The sequence below is a fragment of the Salmo salar genome, chromosome 11 (genome assembly GCF_965601325.2).
Source record: "Salmo salar chromosome 11, fSalSal1, whole genome shotgun sequence".
NCBI lineage: Eukaryota > Metazoa > Chordata > Actinopteri > Salmoniformes > Salmonidae > Salmo > Salmo salar.
Genome location: NC_138301.1, coordinates 5878660 through 5898097, shown reverse-complemented (window position 1 = coordinate 5898097; position 19438 = coordinate 5878660). Strand labels below are relative to the sequence as shown.

General features: G+C 41.5%; 1 protein-coding gene and 1 pseudogene across 1 annotated transcript in view; both read right to left on the bottom strand.

Moving 5' to 3' along the window:
* The window catches only part of LOC106561900 (C-Jun-amino-terminal kinase-interacting protein 1), a 138107-nt gene that overhangs the window by 59581 nt on the left and 59088 nt on the right, over positions 1–19438 (bottom strand). The window lies entirely within an intron of this gene.
* LOC145858922 (uncharacterized) lies at positions 2911–5313 on the bottom strand (annotated as a pseudogene).

Sequence of the window (19438 nt, the reverse complement as noted above, 5' to 3'; positions counted from 1 at the left end):
ATAAAATGCTTATTATTAAAAACATCACAAATTTCAGTTCGGTCACTGATGATCCCAGATTCCGTAATTTGCTTTGGCAGGGAAGTCAAGGAGTTTCCTCGTTTAAGTGAGTTGACAGTTTTCCAGAATTTAGCGGGATCACCAGCAGACTCTGTCATAGCATCAAGAAAATACCTAGATTTTGCCTTTTTTATTCCTCCGGTCCATTTATTTCTCAATTGCCTAAAAAGCAGCCAATCAGCTGTTTCACCAGTTTCCTCGCCAAGGCCCAGGCTTGATTCTTTTGCAGAAAAAATGATTTTCAAATCACAGGAGAACCAAGGATTAGTTCGATTAGTTCGAAGTCGCTTTAACGGGGCGTGTTTATCAGCCATGAAGGTAAAAATAGATGAAAAGAAAGAGAACGCTAACACTGGGTCCATTTTGCAGTTTACGGATAAAAGTGCGGAATAATAAAGGTCATGGATAAATGCTTGCTCTGAGAAGTGTTTATAGTTTCTCTTTAGAATTATACGGGGGTCAGGGTTTTTTAGCCTAGTATCTCTGATACATGCAATAGGGCAGTGGTCGCTGATGTCATAAGCTATATATTTGTGAGGTGTATTTGTTAAGATAAGGTCTATTAATATAGATTTGTGGGGTCTTTTGGATTAGGACGGCTAGGTATAGTTATTAGTTGAGTAAAATTTAGTTCGTTACAAATATCTTTTAATTTAAACGATGCTGGCATCAGCCAGTCCAGATAGAGATCTCCAATAATCAATAATTCAGAGTTGACATAATTAGACATTAACTCAAACAATTTGCTTAGAGCAGATACCGGAGCTGAGGGTGGGCGATAAACTCCCACTAGCGTTAATAGTGCATTATGACCAAGGACCACATTTAGAACTAAGCATTCATACTGTTTCGGAACAGAAGTTGAAATGGACACAGTGACATCTATGTTGCATTTAACATATATGGCAATACCTCCACCTCTACCCTCTCTGTCTGCTCTGTAGACATTATACCCAGCTAACAGAACATTTGAGTCTGGAACAGACACAGAGCCAGGATTCAGATACAATCATTATCTCAGCATGTGATTGTGCGACCAGTATTTCAATCAAATCTAGCATTTGGATCTAGCTTCTAGCATTCAAATGAATAATTCCTAGGCCACTATTTCGAGAGCTCATATCAGATGGAGCATTCAAGGTAATATTAGATGAGCGACGCTTCCTTGTGTAACTACTGACAGGCCTGAGTTGGATGGAGATAAGATTACTTCTAACAATATCCCTCTGCCTGGGCGAGGAAGTGGCAACACAGTACCTTGACAGTAGTGTAACAATAACATAAAGTCCATCAAAAGTTTCATCCATATTAGCAGCACCTGTAGAGCTATTTAAAGCTATGGGGGGAGCAGTAAGTATAGCCTGATGGGGAATCGACCAATTCCGAGTATCAACCCCCATGGCTATATATTGTCAATTCTCATATGCCCTGTATGAGGCTATAGTAAGAGCCAGGTTTGAGGAGAGAATGCTTGTACCATACCTATTCAGATGTAATCCATCCCGGAGAAATACATTTGGTCAATGTAGAAAGGCTGTAAAATTGTCCATATATTGTATGCTTATTGAACAACAATAACCTTTAAGCCAGATGTGTAGCTGGCGTATACGACTGAAATTATTATCCGTAGAGCGTGGAGACGGGAATGGACCTGAAATAATGCATTGTTTACCTGATTTAAGTACAGTATGAATCAGTGATTTAAAGTCCTTTTTAAGTTGCTCAGATTCCTGTAGTTTAATATCATTTGACCCTACATGGACAGTGATAGCTGAAGCAGTCGGGTGTTACTAATGAGTGGCGGGATCATACAGTCAATGTCCTGGATCCGGGCACCCGGGTAACAGATGGTCTCTGCTATCCTAATAGAAACATTTTGGATCATAGATGAGCCCACAATAAGGACAGTGGGACTGCTGCGTCTCTCTTGAGTTATCTTCCTCCTAGAAGGTTGTTTGGGGCTAGTTATAGAGCTGTTTCGTTGTAAATTGTTTAGATTGCAGGGGTCCACTTGATTCCGGGCAAAATTGTTTGTTCCTTTGGGGCCATCGGCAGAAATCTCCAACTCTTCCAATACACGGTATCTGTTTCCCAGTTCCAAGGCATCACTTTGCCTTGGCGTTTTCCTGCCAAGGTTTTTTGGTTTCCGTACAGTAATCCATGGCTCCTGAGGTGGACCAGAGGGAGTGGAGCAGACCGGGTGCCTGAGCACAGCTCCCGGTAATGGCCAAGGCTCTTCCAGCGGGACCAAAGCACTTCTCACAGCTGCAGGCTCCTCCGAGGCCGCGGTGACAAGCCATGGGCAAGTGGCTTCGTTCACCACATTTTTGGCGGACTCAAGCAAAGAGTCAATCAGCTGTTCATCTTCTTTAATCTGATGAAGAGTAGACACTCTACCCTCCAATTCAGCGATTTTCTGGGTCAGTTGTTGACAATTGACACATCCAGGGGTAAGTTTGGTCATTATTCTGAGTTGTTAGCTAGCAACGCTAACTAGCCTTGGTGTGGGGGTAGGCCCAAAATGAGCTAACACGCTAGCCAGCGTTACGGCGCTACCGCAAGTCCAATACAATTTTCTTTGCAGATAGTCTGTAACTTTAAGATTGTGACTTGATAATAGTTATCACGCCAAGTTTAAAAGCAGAAGCAACGCTTCCATATGACCTTACAGAAGTATCGTTGATAGTTCCTTTGGCCACTGAAGCAGCGCCAGCAGCAACAGCAGCAGCAAAGGTAGTAACAACAAACGCCCTGCCTATTTATTAAAGGTTATCGGATCGGTTCTCGGATGGGCCAATACAGACAGTTCTGTTATCGGGACCGGACATGAAAAAATGGTATTGTGCAACCCTAGTCAGTAATATACTTTTCCCACTCGGCCATAGGCTTTTTATATGAAGAATTCCTGGCATCCGAGAGGACTTCTGTCTGCAGCACAGAGAGGAGTTTCGCTTAAGATATGTGAGGTGAAAGGCGTAATAACACTCCATGAGATATGTCACGCTGGCATAGAAGGTCACCACAGGCATGGTTCCAATGGCCAGTACGCAGTTGGTTTCGCAGACAATCACGACAGGGCTGAAGAGTGGTCTCACCTGAAGAAAGGTGTTGGGGTCTTCTGCAGACTGTCACAAACACAAAGAGAAAAACAAATATGACCACAAAGATAAGTCACACTCATTGGATGTTATGGTTAAGTAATGAAAATTTTAATACATGCACACATTTCTTACCTCCAGGATGTGAAGCATAGCCTCATAGCCGCATGTCCTAACTTTTTCGGTGTAGCCACAGGTGATGGGAACATATCTGGTAAAGCCGTCATCAAGGCGATTGAGTGCTTCACTGTTAAAAACTAAAATAGTTTCATTTGATTTACTGCAGCCAGTTATTTAAACAAAAATGAATATGTTCATGGGATTCTCCACTGTTAACAGAGCCAGTAATTACCTTTGTCCAGCAGCGGTGGCTTCATGACCTTTTTGAACACTCCATAAAACTGTGCCTTGTTGTAAAAGGTCCCCCAGCGGGTCTTCAGTTCACGTATGAAGCAGGAGTTCCCTCGATCGAGGATCCGGCCGGAGTTCATCCATAACCTGACACAGACAGACAGACAGACAGACAGACAGACAGACAGACAGACAGACAGACAGACAGACAGACAGACAGACAGACAGACAGACAGACAGACAGACAGACAGACAGACAGACAGACAGACAGACAGACAGACAGACAGTGTAAGACTGTCTGTCTATCTAGCTGGAGGCATAGGAAGCATTAGCCTGGTTACTACCAGACCGAATTCTCACGAGCTCACTGTTTGACATTTGCCCGAAGTAGTTTACCCCCGTCCCTGCTATGGCTTCTCACGCTGCTCAGTTCCCACACCGTATCTCATTTGAGATTCAGTCTGGTGTTAACCAGGCTAAAGAAGCATAGGCCTACTTAAAATGAATACATTTGCTTACATGATCCAGTTCTCTGAAGCAGGGATACGCTTGAAGTATCTTGGTAGGCCTGTCCTGCTCCTTAGTAGCATCAGAGTCGATGAAGGCCCGCCTTGCTTGGAATTCAAGGTCCAGGAGCTGGGAAACATCCTTCTGGTTGGGCCTGGCCTTGATTTTGTACATCTCCTGTAGAGTTTTATAATGTCTTGCCTGGTTCTGTAGGCTCTCAGAAAACATAACAAACCCGACCAATTAACATGTAAAAATGTAGACTGAAATTAAGACCTGTGATTAGGTTGGTACTCCCCCCCCCCCCCCCAAACCTCTCGTTATACAGGAAACACTGAAGACTAAATAGTCATTTTGACGACCATTCCCTCATTTAGAGTAGTAGTAGAAGTTGCATTCATACGGAAACTCTATCCCCTATTTCAATTTGTGTACTTACCACCCAACTGTTCAACCTCTGGGGTGCTGCATCTAGATTGTGGGGATCTCTCCAAGATCGGGGTGGAGGAGGTGGATTTGTCAGTCTCATCAGTGGACATCTCCTGGCTGCTCTGAAATCTAAGGCTTCGTGACCTCGTTCTTGAAGGGGTCACTCCCTGCTTCTTTTTGGGGGTTGTCACATTCTGAATCATTTTCAAAAGCCGCTTCTTCACAGATTCCTAACAAACAACAAAATGTTTGTGTTATAAATCACATTAAACAAAATCGAATCCGGAAATGAAATGATACAAGCAGACACATGTTGCCCTGATTGATCTGGATGACGCACATCCCTCCTATTTTGAATGTCAGATATTTGCACTTTGGCTGCCAGGTATCCAACAGTGCTGCGTTTGGAAACATGTGTTGAATACCTGAGTAGTGACTTACCCACTCAGCTCCACTGGTTGTAGATCTGTCCCGCAGGATTGGGTAGTACTCTATGAGACGCTTCGTCATTACAGTGAGTAAATCTCCAAATGGTTCTCCTTCTGAAGAAATGCTCTGGCCCAGGAAAGAGATCACGTAAATCCTCCTTAGAGAGGCTGGGCTGCATGTCTGTGCTTATATTAGCAGATGAAAAACACATTTAACCACATGGTAAATAGTTAAGTAATTAGCAACTAAATCATAGTTTATAGACACAGTGTCAGGTTGATATAGGTTATATTACATTAGCATACTCTCTTCCCTTTCCAGTTAATGCAGGAATGATTTACCAAGCTAGCTAATGTTAGCTAACAAAATTAGACTACCAGTATATCATTAACTTTGACATGAAGTACTTTAAACTAAAATATACTGCAAGCTAATGAAAGTAACGTTAATGCTAAATTGTCTCCCATATTGAAAATCTTAGTTAGTTAATCTTTGCTTGCCTAGCTAAGATTGTAGATAATGACTGACACATCAATAATTTAGCTTCACTATCTTTGGCGTTCTTTCTATTTATTTTCTATTGTCAATAGAAAGGGCGCCTAAGACGATGAAGCTAAATAATCAACGGTGTCAGTCATTAGGGCACATTTACACCTCATTAACACTATTTCTGGCAATAAAGCACTTTCAATCTAACCAAAGTTCAAGTTTTTTCAACGAATGGCCGTTCGTGCAGTTAACTGCTAACAGTCAACGTTACCTAGTTAAAATTAGCATGCTAACTTGGTTTGCCAACTTTCATATAAACGTTAGCTAACGTTAGCTTGCTAAGGAGAAAGGTAGATGGGTATAAACAAATGAACATTACCTTTTAATACTGCGGTTGATATATGATCCATGCCCGGATATGTGTCATCCATTCCATCTTCATTCATGGTGTTGTTAGATGACTCAAAGACTTGGACCAGCTTTGACGTTTTAGTTATAGGCCTCCCTGATGTAGCTAGATAATGTGATGAACATACATCAGTTAAGCAATATCACACAAGAGGGGAGTGCTGAATATCAGCACGGCTGTGATCGGTCATACGTACGAGGCCGCAGATAATAATATTCAGTATATCAGCACGACCTCGAGTGTGATATTTCGTTTATACAACAGTTCTACAAGCATAATTAGTTAACAGTAATAAGTGACAACAGATTATGATTTGTGTATTTATTTAAACATTTATTTGGCTCTGCCAACACACATAGTTCCACAACTGGACTGGGACACATAGTTCCCCGACTGGTCTGGGACTGGACTGTTACCAAGCATCACATATACATTTTCCTACACACTAGCTTGCTACTTTGTGGAGGTCTACACATTAGCGTCCTTTCCTGACGACCATTCGTAATTTAACTCAAATGTTATTTGTGGAAATATGTTCATCTTTGCGGTGCGAAGTTTGTTAAAATTTAAAAAAGATAACGATCGTTAATGTAATTAACGGTTATTACAACATCTGTAAAGCGGAGTGATACATGTATATGTAACCGATGTGAAATGGCTAGCTAGTTAGTGGTGGTGCGCGCTAATAGCGTTTCAATCAGTGACGTCACTCACTCTGAGACTTGAAGTAGGGTTTCCGTTTGCGTTGCAAGGGCCACAGCTGTTGTGGCGCGATGGGTAACGATGCTTCGTGGGTGTCAGTTGTTGATGTGTGCAAGGGTCCCGGTTCGAGCCCGGGTTGGGGTGAAGAGATGGACGGAACCTACACTGTTACATTGGTGCCGTGACCCGGATCATTGGTTGCTGCGGAAAAGGAGGTGGTCAAAAGGGGGGTGAGTGTAACCGATGTGAAATGGCTAGCTAGTTAGCGGTGGTGCGCGCTAACAGCGTTTCAATCAGTGACGTCACTCGCTCTGAGACTTGAAGTAGGGTTTCCCCTTGCGTTGCAAGGGCCGTGGCTTTTGTGGCGCGATGGGTAACGATGTTTCGTGGGTGTCAGTTGTTGATGTGTGCAAGGGTCCCTGGTTGGGGCGAAGAGAGGGACGGAACCTACACTGTTACATATAGTTAAAAGTCCCAGTGCTGTTGCACTCTACTCCAATCAAATTACATGGTTCTTTCCGCCTTTTTCATCAAAGCATTGGGAATGTTTTATTTGCGTTTGCTTTTAGTAACGTTCAAGATGCTTTGGCGGTGCGTTATCTGCTGCGTTTTTATTACTTTTTCATTGAAACTGTTATTGAGCCATATCAACAGATTGCACAGTCGCAGCCCTGATTTCTGGTTGCTCTGTGGTATTGACGGATGCACTGAGAAATATGTACAATTCCTTCTATCATCATGTAAAGAGAAACCACCTTCAACACCTACTTTAAGGCACCCTACCAGATGAACCGCCATCGGAGGAAAGCCAAGTACCACCAGAACAAGTAGGTAGCTAGCTAGCATTTTTTTCTGGATTTAAAAAAAAATATTTAACGAATGGCCGATACACGGACCAAAGTCATACTGTCCATAGGTAATTCGATAATTTTAGCTATAATGACTCTTATGGCTAAAGCTTGGTTAATGTGAAAATAATCAATTTATCATTGATTATTTTCATAGGAACAAAACACTTAAATAGCTCTATTGGTGAAAGTAAATACAATTTCAAATAATAATCTATTTCTTTGATGTGTGGTACACAGGACAATATTCAACCTGATCAGCTTCTAGCTAACTGGAGCTGTCACAGTGCAACAAGTAAATTACTCAGTTGGTGGCAATCTACTGAAATTGACCATCATTTTTTTAAGTACTTAGGTTTACTAATAGCATTCATAGTCAGTCTTCGCAACCACTTCTCCTGTCACAAACATTATATTTGTCATGAACTAGTAATGTCCAGCCTCAGGATACTACATTCAATGTCAACTTTGTTTTAGGATCTGACAACACATGCCACTTCTTTTGTGATAAATGCCAGAGCCAAGCATCGTCTCTCACAGGTAAGATGCTTTTTCTGAACAGAGCACAGAATTTGGTTTGTTACATTATGCAGAGCATTTCGTAGGGGTTCAGTGATGGTTGAGTTCATTCTTAGTGCTAGCTTGTCCACCTTACTATTGTTGATCCCTTATGTCCTTATGTTAATGAATGTCATTAGCAAATCTGAATAGCATAGGTATACATGATGGTGTGTTCCAACCTCCATGACTGACTGACTCACTCACTCTCATTAACGTCAAGTGATGGTCATCTTTTGGAGAGTTTGGAAGTCAATGCATATATACAACTGATAATTGAGCTAATAGAGATTGTACAGATAGTATTTAACCTGTTCTTTCCATTGTGACCGTGTCTAGGTTGAAGTTACTCATTGAAAATCATTTGAAGGAGCTTTTTCCAGACCGCAATGTTACACCTAAACAGCATTATATGATACATTTGCCATCACAGATAAAGTCATTGGGTCCAATGGTTAGACATATGTGTATGCGGTTCGAGTCATATTTCTTGTTGATTCTAGGCTTTATTGTTTGGAATATTAACCATTTCAAACTATACGCTTTGATAGAAACGTCATGGCTTATCAAGTTGAGGTCCCACACCTTGCACAGGCCACTGAGTTAGTGGATGCTGAAAAGCTGGTTGATTTGACCTCTTATTACACAATTAGCAACAAGAGCCAAACTTATGTACAAGTCAAATACCATCTTGGGGATGTAATAGAATTGTACAACAGTTCAAATGACTCATAGTGTGTTCCCCAGATATGAAAAGTGTACCGTAATTTCCGGACTATTAAGCGCACCCGAATATAAGCCGCACCCACTGAATAAAAAAAAATATATTATTTTGAACATAAATAAGCCGCAGGTGCCTACCGGTACATTGAAACAAATGAACTTTACACAGGCTTTAACGAAACACGGCTTGTAACAAAAATAAATAGGCTTTAACGAAACACGGCTTGTAACAAAAATAAATAGGCTTTAACGAAACACGGCTTGTAATAAAAAATTAGCAGTAAGCTTTAGTTGTCAATTCCTCACGCTGCTGTTTCCAACGTCTTATCATCGACTCATTAAGACCAAGCTCCCGTGCAGCAGCTCTATTTCCTTTTCCAACAGCCAGATCAATCGCCTTCAACTTGAATGCTGCATCATATGCATTTCTCCATGTCTTTGCCATGATGAGGGTGACAAAATGACTACCGTAATCAGAATGATGGGAAGTTTGAGAGCGCTCGATTTAAACTAAACAGTAAACAAAAAAGTTGTTTGACCTTAACCCGTTCGGCAATTTCATTGGTCTATTGAAAGCTTCATGCCGCTAAAAAACTGAGCACGTCACAGAATGCGTTTTTTTGGAGGAAAAATAATTGAAAGCGGGAAAAATCCATATATTAGCCGCATCATTGTTTAAGCCGCGGGGTTCAAAGCGTGGGAAAAAAGTTGCGGCTTATAGTCCGGAATTTACGGTACTGTCATTGTTCTGTACTGTATTTTGTCTACATGATTGCTGTTGCTGTGTGTAAGATTGACAATAAAACAGGGAATTCCATTTGGTCATTATCTGTTCTTAATATGTGATGAGATAGAAAAGGATAAGATGCCTGAAATAACTAATTCTGACTTTGACAAAGCAGTTGTGTACTTGTCAGTGTTGATCAAACAGCTTTATAGTTCTGGTCATTCTAGTTTTGAGAATTAAGTTACTCAGAACCAGTAATACAATCTCAGTAACAAGTTATATTTTCTTATTAAGATAATTAAGGACAAAAAAGCTTGAAACAAGTGAAATGCTCCAAAATAAAAACTGTCTGGTAAGAAGAAATATCTTGTCAGACAAAAAACAAGCATATATTGCCTTGATTTAAGATATTTAATCTTACTTAGATTTCAATTTTTGCAGTGTACAACAAAGCTTTCTTAGTGACCCAACAAGCTTTCTCTGCCCATAACCTTGTTCTGAACACTTCCAAAACAAAGGTCATGTGGTTTGGTAAGAAGAATGCCCCTCTCCCCACCGGTGTGATTACTACCTCTGAGGGTTTAGAGCTTGAGGTTGTCATCTCATACAAATACTTGGGAGTATGGCTAGATGGTATACTATCCTTCTCACAGCACATAACAAAGCCGCAGGCTAAGGTTACATCTATCGTAATCGCTCGACTTTCACCCCAGCTGCCAAACTAACCCTGGTTCAGATGACCATCTTACCCATGCTAGACTACAGAGACGTAATTTATAGATCGGCAGGTAAGGGTGCTATCGAGCGGCTAGATGTCCTTTACCATTCGGCCATCAGATTTGCCACCAATGCTCCTTATAGGACACCACTGCACTCTATACTCCTCTGTAAACTGGTCATCTTTGAATACCCGTTGCAAGACCCACTGGTTGATGCTTATTTATCAAACCCTCTTAGACCTCACTCCCCCCTATCTGAGATACCTACTGCATCCCTCATCCTCCACATACAAGACCCATTCTGCCAGTCACATTCTGTTAAAGGTCCCCAAAGCACACAAATCCCTGGGTCGCTCCTCTTTTCAGTTTGCTGCAGCTAGCGACTGGATCGAGCAGCAAAAAACACTCAAACTGGACAGTTTTAGCTCCATCTCATTGTAAATAATAATTTGTTCTAAACTAACTTCCTGTATTGAACACGAGGGGAGACAGAGAGCTGGTTTCAGGGCAGCAGGTGTTTATTGCAAAGGACCACAGGAGGAGGCAGGTAGCTGGGTCCAGGGGCAGGCAGAAGGTCATACACAGGGGGTCCAAAAGGGCAACAGTACAGGCAGGGAAACGGCTAGTAACGTAATCTGGGAGATCAGGCAATAGGTAGATAACAGGAAATCCGATAGGCTAAAGTACAGGCAGGGAATAGGCAAAAGGCATCGTTAGTGAGGCAGGCAAAAACTATCACACACGGGAGGAGTAAATCACTGGGAAAAACAGAGCTCCAAAAGACGTGTATCACAAAACAAACAATACCTCACAGTGATGAGGTGCAAAGAACTGAACTAAATAGTGTGTGATAATGACATACAGGTGTGTGAACAGGTGATTACAATTCAGGTGATTGAGATCTGGAGAGTGAGCTGCGTTCAGGGGATCTAGGTGTTTGAGTGTGAGTTGGAAGCAGATGTTACACTTCCCTAGTTAAATAAAGGTTACATTAGTAATAGCTACTACAGTACTGCCCTTTAGTAATAATTTATATAATTATTTAGAATTCAAGGCACACTTAAACAACATGGCTACCACAGCATTCTGCAGCGATATGCCATCCCATCTGGTTTGGGCTTAGTGGGACTATCATTTGTTTTTCAACAGGACAATGACCCAACAACCTGTAAGGGCTATTTTACCAATAAGGAGAGTGATGGAGTGCTGCATCAGATGACCTGGCCTTCCCAATCCTCCGACCTCAGCCAAATCTAGATGGTTTGGGATGAGTTGGACTGCAGATTCAAGGAAAAGCAGCCAACAAGTGCTCAGCATATGTGGGAACTCCTTTAAGACTGCTGGAGAAGCATTCCAGGTGAAGCTGGTTGAGAGAATTCCAAGAGTGTGCAAAGCTGTCATCAAGATAAAGGTGGCTATTTTGAAGAATATAAAATATATTTAGATTTTGAACACTTTTTTGGTTAGTACATGATTCCATATGTGTTATTTCATAGTTTTGATGTCTACACTATTATTCTACAATATGGAAAATAGTTTAAAAAATAATAATTTGAATGAGTAAGTGTGTCCAAATTTTTTGACTGGTACTGTACGTACGGTCACTGTGGGGAAGACATCGTCGGTGCATTTATTGATGAAGCCGATGACTGAGGTGATAATGCCATTGGATGAATCTCGGAACATATCCCAGTCTGTGCTAGCAAACCAGTCCTGTAGCGTAGCAACTGAGTCATCTGACCTCTTCCATATTGAGCGAGTCGCTGGTACTTTCTGCCTTAGTTTTTTGCTTGTAAGCAGGAATCAGGAGGATAGAATTATGGTCAGATTTGCCAAATGGAGGGCGAGGGAGAGTGTCTCATATGCGTCTCTGTGTGTGGAGTAAAGGTGGTATAGAGTTTATTTTTCCTCTGTTGTCACATGTAACATGCTGGTAGATTTAACTTTGTCTGCATTAAAGTCCCCGGCCACTAGGAGCTCCGCTTCTGGATGAGCATTTTCTTGTTTGCTTATGGCCTTATACAGCTGGTTGATTGCAGTCTTAGTGCCAGCATCGGTTTGTGGTGGTAAATAGACTGCTAAGAATAATATAGATTAGAACTCTCTTGGTAGATAGTGTAGTCTACAGTTTAAGGTACTCTACCTAAGGTGAGCAATACCTCGAGACTTCTTTAACCTGTTGTGGTATAGGGGGCAGTATTTTCACAGTCAGATAAAAAACGTACCCGATTTAATCTGGTTACTACTCCTGCCCAGAAACTAGAATATGCATATAATTAGTAGATTTGGATAGAAAACACTCTAAAGTTTCTAAAACTGTTTGAATGGTGTCTGTGAGTATAACAGAACTCATATGGCAGGCCAAAACCTGAGAAGATTCCATGCAGGAAGTGCCCTGTCTGACAATTTGTTGTCCTTCTGTTGCATCTCTATCAAAATTACAGCATCTGTGCATTAGCGTGACACTTTCCATTGGCTCTCTAAAGATGCCAGAAAGTGGAATGGGGTGTCTGCTGTCTCTGGGCAAAGTACAGCAGCAGAGTTTGTAAGTGGTCAGCCTGGGGACAGTGAGACTGAGTGCGTGTTCATGAGACTTCTCCATGTTTTTCTTTCTCTCTCTGAATGAATACAACGTTGCCCGGTTGGAGTATTATCGCTATGTTATGAGAAAAGTAGCATAAAAATGGATTTTAAACAGCGTTTGACATGCTTCTAAATATGGTAAAGGAATATTTTGAGATTTTTTGTCATGAAATGTGCTCGCTACCCTTCGGATAGTGACCTGAACGCACGAACAAAACAGCGGTATTTGGATATAACTATGGATTATTTGGAACCAAAACAACATTTTGTGTTGAAGAAGAAGTTCTGGGAGTGCATTCTGATGAAGAACAGCAAAGGTAATCCAATTTTTCTAATAGTAATTCTGAGTTTAGGTTGTCCCAAACTTGGTGGGTGTCAAATTAGCTAGCCGTGATGGCCAAGCTATGTACTCAGAATATTGCAAAATGTGTTTACGCCGAAAAACTATTTTAACCTGTTGGGGTTAGGGGGCAGTATTTGCATGGCCGAATAAAAAACGTACCCGATTTAATCTGGATACTACTCCTGCCCAGTAACTAGAATATGCATATAATTAGTAGATTTGGATAGAAAACAATCTAAAGTTTCTAAAACTGTTTGAATGGTGTCTGTGAGTATAATATAACTCATATGGCAGCCCAAAACCTGAGAAGATTCCATGCAGGAAGTGGAAATCTGATTTGTGGAATCACCTTCAACACTTTGCCTATGAAACACACCATGAGTTAGGATTCATTTAGCACTTCCTAAGGCTTCCACTAGATGTCAACAGTCTTTACAACGTGGTTTGAGTCTTCTCCGGTAAAAACTGACCGAACGAGAGGCCTGGAAAGTTGGTCATAGGGGGAGGGCCATTACTACTACGATGCGGGCGCCCGTGGGTACTCTTTCGTTCCAAAACATTTAGTAAGACAATGCAATCGTCCGCCTTGAATATTATTGAAGCTCTGATTGAAAAAGGCCCTAAAGATTTATGTTATACAACGTTTGACATGTTTGAACGAACGTAAATATCTTTTTTTGCAAATTTTTTGCACATTCGTAGTCCTCGTACATTATGAGTAGCCTTCGGAACGCACTAACAAGGAGCTATTGGGACATAAATTATTAACTTTTTCGAACAAAACTACATTTGTTGTGGACCTGGGATGCCTGGAAGTGCCTTCTGATGAAGATAATCAAAGGTAGGGGAATATTTACAATAGTATATTTGATTTTAGATGACTCCAAGATAGCGCTAACCTGTATCGCCTAGCCTATTTTTCTAAGCACACTACCTCGTTTATTGCAAAGTGTGATTTCCCAGTAAAGTTATTTTTAAATCTGTCAATGCGGTTGCATTCACGAGATGTTAATCTATAATTCTTTGAATAACAATATTATATTTGACCAATGTTTTCGAATAGTAATTTTGTAAATTGTAGCGCTGATCACCGGAAGCATTTGAGGGAAAATATTTTCTGAACGCCACGCGCCGATGTAAAATGCGGTTTTTATATATAAATATGAACTTTATCAAACAACAAATGCATGTATTGTGTAACATGATGTCCTAGGAGTGTCATCTGATGAAGATTGTCAAAGGTTAGTGCTGCATTTAGCTGTGTTTTGGGTATTTGTGATGCATGTTAGTTGCTTTGAAAATGGCAGTGTGATTATTTCTGGCTGGGTACTCTCCTAACATAATCTAATGTTTTGCTTTTGCTGTAAAGCCTTTTTGAAATCGGACGACGTGGTTCGATTCAGGAGAGGTGTATCTATAAAATGGTGTAAAATAGTCATATGTTTGAGAAATTGAAGTTATAGCATTTATGAGGTATTTGTATTTCGCACGACGCGATTCCACTGGCTGTTGACTAGGGTGGGACGCAAACGTCCCAGGTTCCAAGACAGGTTAAAATCGGACATAGCGATTGTATAAAGGAGTTCTGTATCTGTAATTCTTAAAATAATTCTTATGTATTTTGTCAACGTTTATCGTGATTAATTTAGTAAATTCACCGGAAGTTTTCAGTGGGTATGCTAGTTCTGAACATCACATGCTAATGTAAAAAGCTGTTTTTTGATATAAATATGAACTTGATTGAACAAAACATGCATGTATTGTATAACATAATGTCCTAGGAGTGTTATCTGATGAAGATCATCAAAGGTTAGTGCTGCATTTAGCTGTGTTTTGGGTATTTGTGATGCATGCTAGTTGCTTGGAAATGGCTGTGTGGTTTTTTGTCTCTATGTACTCTCCTAACATAATCTAATGTTTTGCTTTCGCTGTAAAGCCTTTTGGAAATCGGACAACGTGGTTCGATTCAGGAGAAGTGTATCTATAAAATGGTGTAAAATAGTCCTATGTTTGAGAACTTTGAATTATGACATTTTGTGGTTTTGAATTTGGCGCTCTGATTTGTCACTGGCTGTTGAATGGTTTGGGACAATTTCGTCCCACCTCCCCTGGATAGGTTAATATTAGACATTGCTCACCAGCTGTTATTGACAAATAGACACACCCCTTGTCTTACCAAACATAGCTTCTCTGTCCTGCCGATGCATAGAAAATTCCACCAGCTCTATATTATCCGTGTCGTCGTTCAGCCACAACTCGGGGAAACTAAATAATATATTACAGTTTTTAATGTCCCGTTGGTAGGATAGTCTTGATCGTATATCATCCATTTTGTTTTTCAACGATTGCATGTTGGCCAATAGAAAGGATGGTATTGGAAGTTTACTCACTCGCCTACGAATTCTCAGAAGGCAGCTCGACCTCCGCCCCCTTTTTCTCTGTATTTTCTTCACGCAAATGATGGGGATTTGGGCCCATTCCTGAGAAAGCAGTATATCTTTCACTCGAACTCGTTTAAGAAAATATATTCGGCCATTTCGAGGTGAGCAACCACTGTTCTGATGTCCAGAAGTTATTTTCGGTCATAAGAGACGGTAGCAGCAACATTTTGCTTGTTTTTACGGGCCCACGACTGATGTATCGTCATTAGCTAGCTAGCTAAGATTAGCATGCTAGCGATGCCAGGATTATCTACCTAGCTACCTAGCAACCTAGGGTTGTTTGTTATTGTAGTTTGGTCAGGGCGTGGCAGGGGATGTTTGTTTAGTGTGTTTAGTTGTTTTTTTGGCCAATGTTCTATGTTAGTCTATTTCTATGTCTGTGTCTATGTATTCTATTTCTATGCTTAGTTTATTGGGTTGACCTTCAATTGGAGGCAGCTGTTCCTCGTTGCTTCTAATTGAAGGTCCTATTTAATAGGGGTGTTTTTCATTGGGATTTGTGGGTAGTTGTTTCTCCGGATAGTCATTTGTCCTTACGGGAATGTTTTTTGTCGTTGTTTTGTTCAAGTGTTTTGTTTTGTTTCTTTAATAAATAAGAAGATGAGCATACACATTCCCGCTGCGTTTTGGTCTACTCCATACGACGAACGTGACAAGACCAATGGAAACCGATGCAACCCTGCTGGCTACATGCCTAGCTAGATGACCAGTTGGTGACAGTGAGGTCCATATAAGATTCATAGCTTTAAAAGTGGCTTCGTGCAGAAATAAAAAATAAAATACTGTTTCATGAGCTAAGTTATCTAGCAAGGTACAGTGCATTCAGAAAGTATTCAGACCCCTTGACTTTCACATTTTGTACGTTACAGCCTTATTCTAAAATTGATTACATAAAACAATGCCTTGTCCATCTAAACACAATACCCCATAATGACAAAGCGAAAACAGCTTTTTATAAATTCCTGCAAGTGTATTGAAAAACCCCCAGAAATACCTTATTTACATAAGTAATCAGATCTTTTGCTAATTAATGGTTTTCTTCAATAATCTATACGCAATACCCAATAATGACAAAGTAAAAACAGGTTGTGTAAATCTGTAAAGAAATATAAAAATGAAATATCACATTTACATAAGTATTCAGACCATGTTGAAGCACCTTAAGCAGCGATTACCGCCTTGAGTCTTCTTGGGTATGACGCTACAAGTTTGGCACACATGTATTTGGGGAGTTTCTCCGATTCTCTCTGCAGATCGTCTCAAGCTCTGTCAGGTTGGATGGAGAGAGTCGCTGCACAGCTATTTTCAGGTCTCTCCAGAGATCGGGTTCAAGTCCGGGCTCTGGCTGGGCCCCTCAAGGACATTCAGAGACTTGGCCCGAAGCCACTTCTGCGCTGTCTTGGCTGTGTGCTTAGGGTCGTTGTCCTGTTGGAAGGTAAACCTTCTCCCCAGTCTGTGGTTCTGAGCGCTCTGGAGAAGCTTTTAATCAAGGATCTCTCTAAACTTTGCTCCGTTCATCTTTCCCATGATCCTGGCTAATCTCCCAGTCCCTGTGGCTGAAAAATATTGTAATGGCGCAGGAGAGGATGGCTGCTGTTTTATTGGCTCTTAACCAACCATGCTAATTTGACCGTTTTTTCACATTGTTTGTACCTTATTTTGTATATAATGTTGCTGCTACCGTCTCTTATGACCGAAAGGAGCTCTGGACATCAGAACAGCGATTACTCACCTCAAATTGGAAGAAGACTTTTTCTTTATTGAATCGGACAAGAGAGATTTACTCCAGACACCCGAACAGGCCCTCATCCCCGTCATTCACAGGAGATGCAGACTGAGATTTTGCAGAAAGAGATCGGGGTGCCTTGTGAGGCTCAGGCGACGAGTGGCTAATCTGCCTCTGCCATCCATGCTATTGGCCAACATACAATCGCTGGAAAATTAATTAGACTAACTAAAAGCACGTATATCCTACCAACGGGACATTAAAAACGGTAATATCTTATGTTTCACTGAGTCGTGGCTGAATGACAAAATTAATAACATACAGCTTGCTTACACTGCATCGGCAGGATAGAACAGCAGCCTTTGGTAAGACAAGGGAGAGATTGGAGAGATTGGAGAGATTCTTTTGGAGAGATTGGAAACCCAAATTGGTCTACATGGACAAGTTCTGGCCTGGTTTAGATCTTATCTGTCGGAAAGATATCAGTTTGTCTCTGTGAATGGTTTGTCCTCTGACAAATCAATTGTAAATTTCGGTGTTCCTCAAGGTTCCGTTTTAGGACCACTATTGTTTTCACTATATATTTTACCTCTTGGGGATGTCATTCGAAAACATAATGTTAAATTTCACTGCTATGCGGACGACACACAGCTGTACATTTCAATGAAACATGGTGAAGCCCCAAAATTGCCCTCGCTAGAAGCCTGTGTTTCAGACATAAAGAAGTGGATGGCTGCAAACTTTCTACTTTTAAACTCGGACAAAACAGAGATGCTTGTTCTAGGTCCCAAGAAACAAAGAGATCTTCTGTTGAATCTGACAATTAATCTGGATGGTTGTACAGTCGTCTCAAATAAAACTGTGAAGGACCTCGGCGTTACTCTGGACCCTGATCTCTCTTTTGAAGAACATATCAAGACTGTTTCAAGGACAGCTTTTTTCCATCTACGTAACATTGCATAAATCAGAAATTTTCTGTCCAAAAATGACGCAGAAAAATTAATCCATGCTTTTGTTACTTCTAGGCTGGACTACTGCAATGCTCTACTTTCCGGCTACCCGGATAAAGCACTAAATAAACTTCAGTTAGTGCTAAATACGGCTGCTAGAATCCTGACTAGAACCAAAAAATTTGATCATATTACTCCAGTGTTAGCCTCCCTACACTGGCTTCCTGTTAAGGCAAGGGCTGATTTCAAGGTTTTACTGCTAACCTACAAAGCATTACATGGGCTTGCTCCTACCTATCTTTCCGATTTGGTCCTGCCGTACATACCTACACGTACGCTACGGTCACAAGACGCAGGCCTCCTAATTGTCCCTAGAATTTCTAAGCAAACGGCTGGAGGTAGGGCTTTCTCCTATAGAGCTCCATTTTTATGGAATGGTCTGCCTACCAATGTGAGAGACGCAGACTCAGTCTCAACCTTTAAGTCTTTACTGAAGACTTATCTCTTCAGTAGGTCCTATGATTAAGTATAGTCTGGCCCAGGAGTGTGAAGGTGAACGGAAAGGCTGGAGCAACGAACCGCCCTTGCTGTCTCTGCCTTGCCGGTTCCCCTCTTTCCACTGGGATTCTCTGCCTCTAACCCTTTTACAGGGGCTGAGTCACTGGCCTACTGGTGTTCTTCCATGCCGTCCATGGGAGGGGTGCGTCACTTGAGTGGGTTGAGTCACTGACGTGGTCTTCCTGTCTGGGTTGGCGCCCCCCCCCCCTTGGGTTGTGCCATGGCGGAGATCGTTGTGGGCTATACTCGGCCTTGTCTTAGGACGGTAAGTTGGTGGTTGGAGACATCCCTCTAGTGGTGTGGGGGCTGTGCTTTGGCAAAGTGGGTGGGGTTATATCCTGCCTGTTTGGCCCTGTCCGGGGGTATCATCGGATGGGGCCACAGTGTCTTCTGATCCCTCCTGTCTCAGCCTCCAGTATTTATGCTGCAGTAGTTTATGTGTCGGGGGGCTAGGGTCAGTCTGTTACATCTGGAGTATTTCTCTTGTCTTATCCGGTGTCCTGTGTGTATTTAAATATGCTCTCTCTAATTCTCTCTTTCTCTCTTTCTGTCTTTCTCTCGGAGGACCTGAGCCCTAGGACCATGCCTCAGGACTACCTGGTATGATGACTCCTTGCTGTCCCCAGTCCACCTGGCCGTGCTGCTGCTCCAGTTTCAACTGTTCTGCCTGCGGCTATGGAACCCTGACCTGTTCACCGGACGTGCTTGTTGCACCCTCGACAACTACTATGATTATTATTATTTGACCATGCTGGTCATTTATGAACATTTTAACATTTTAACATTT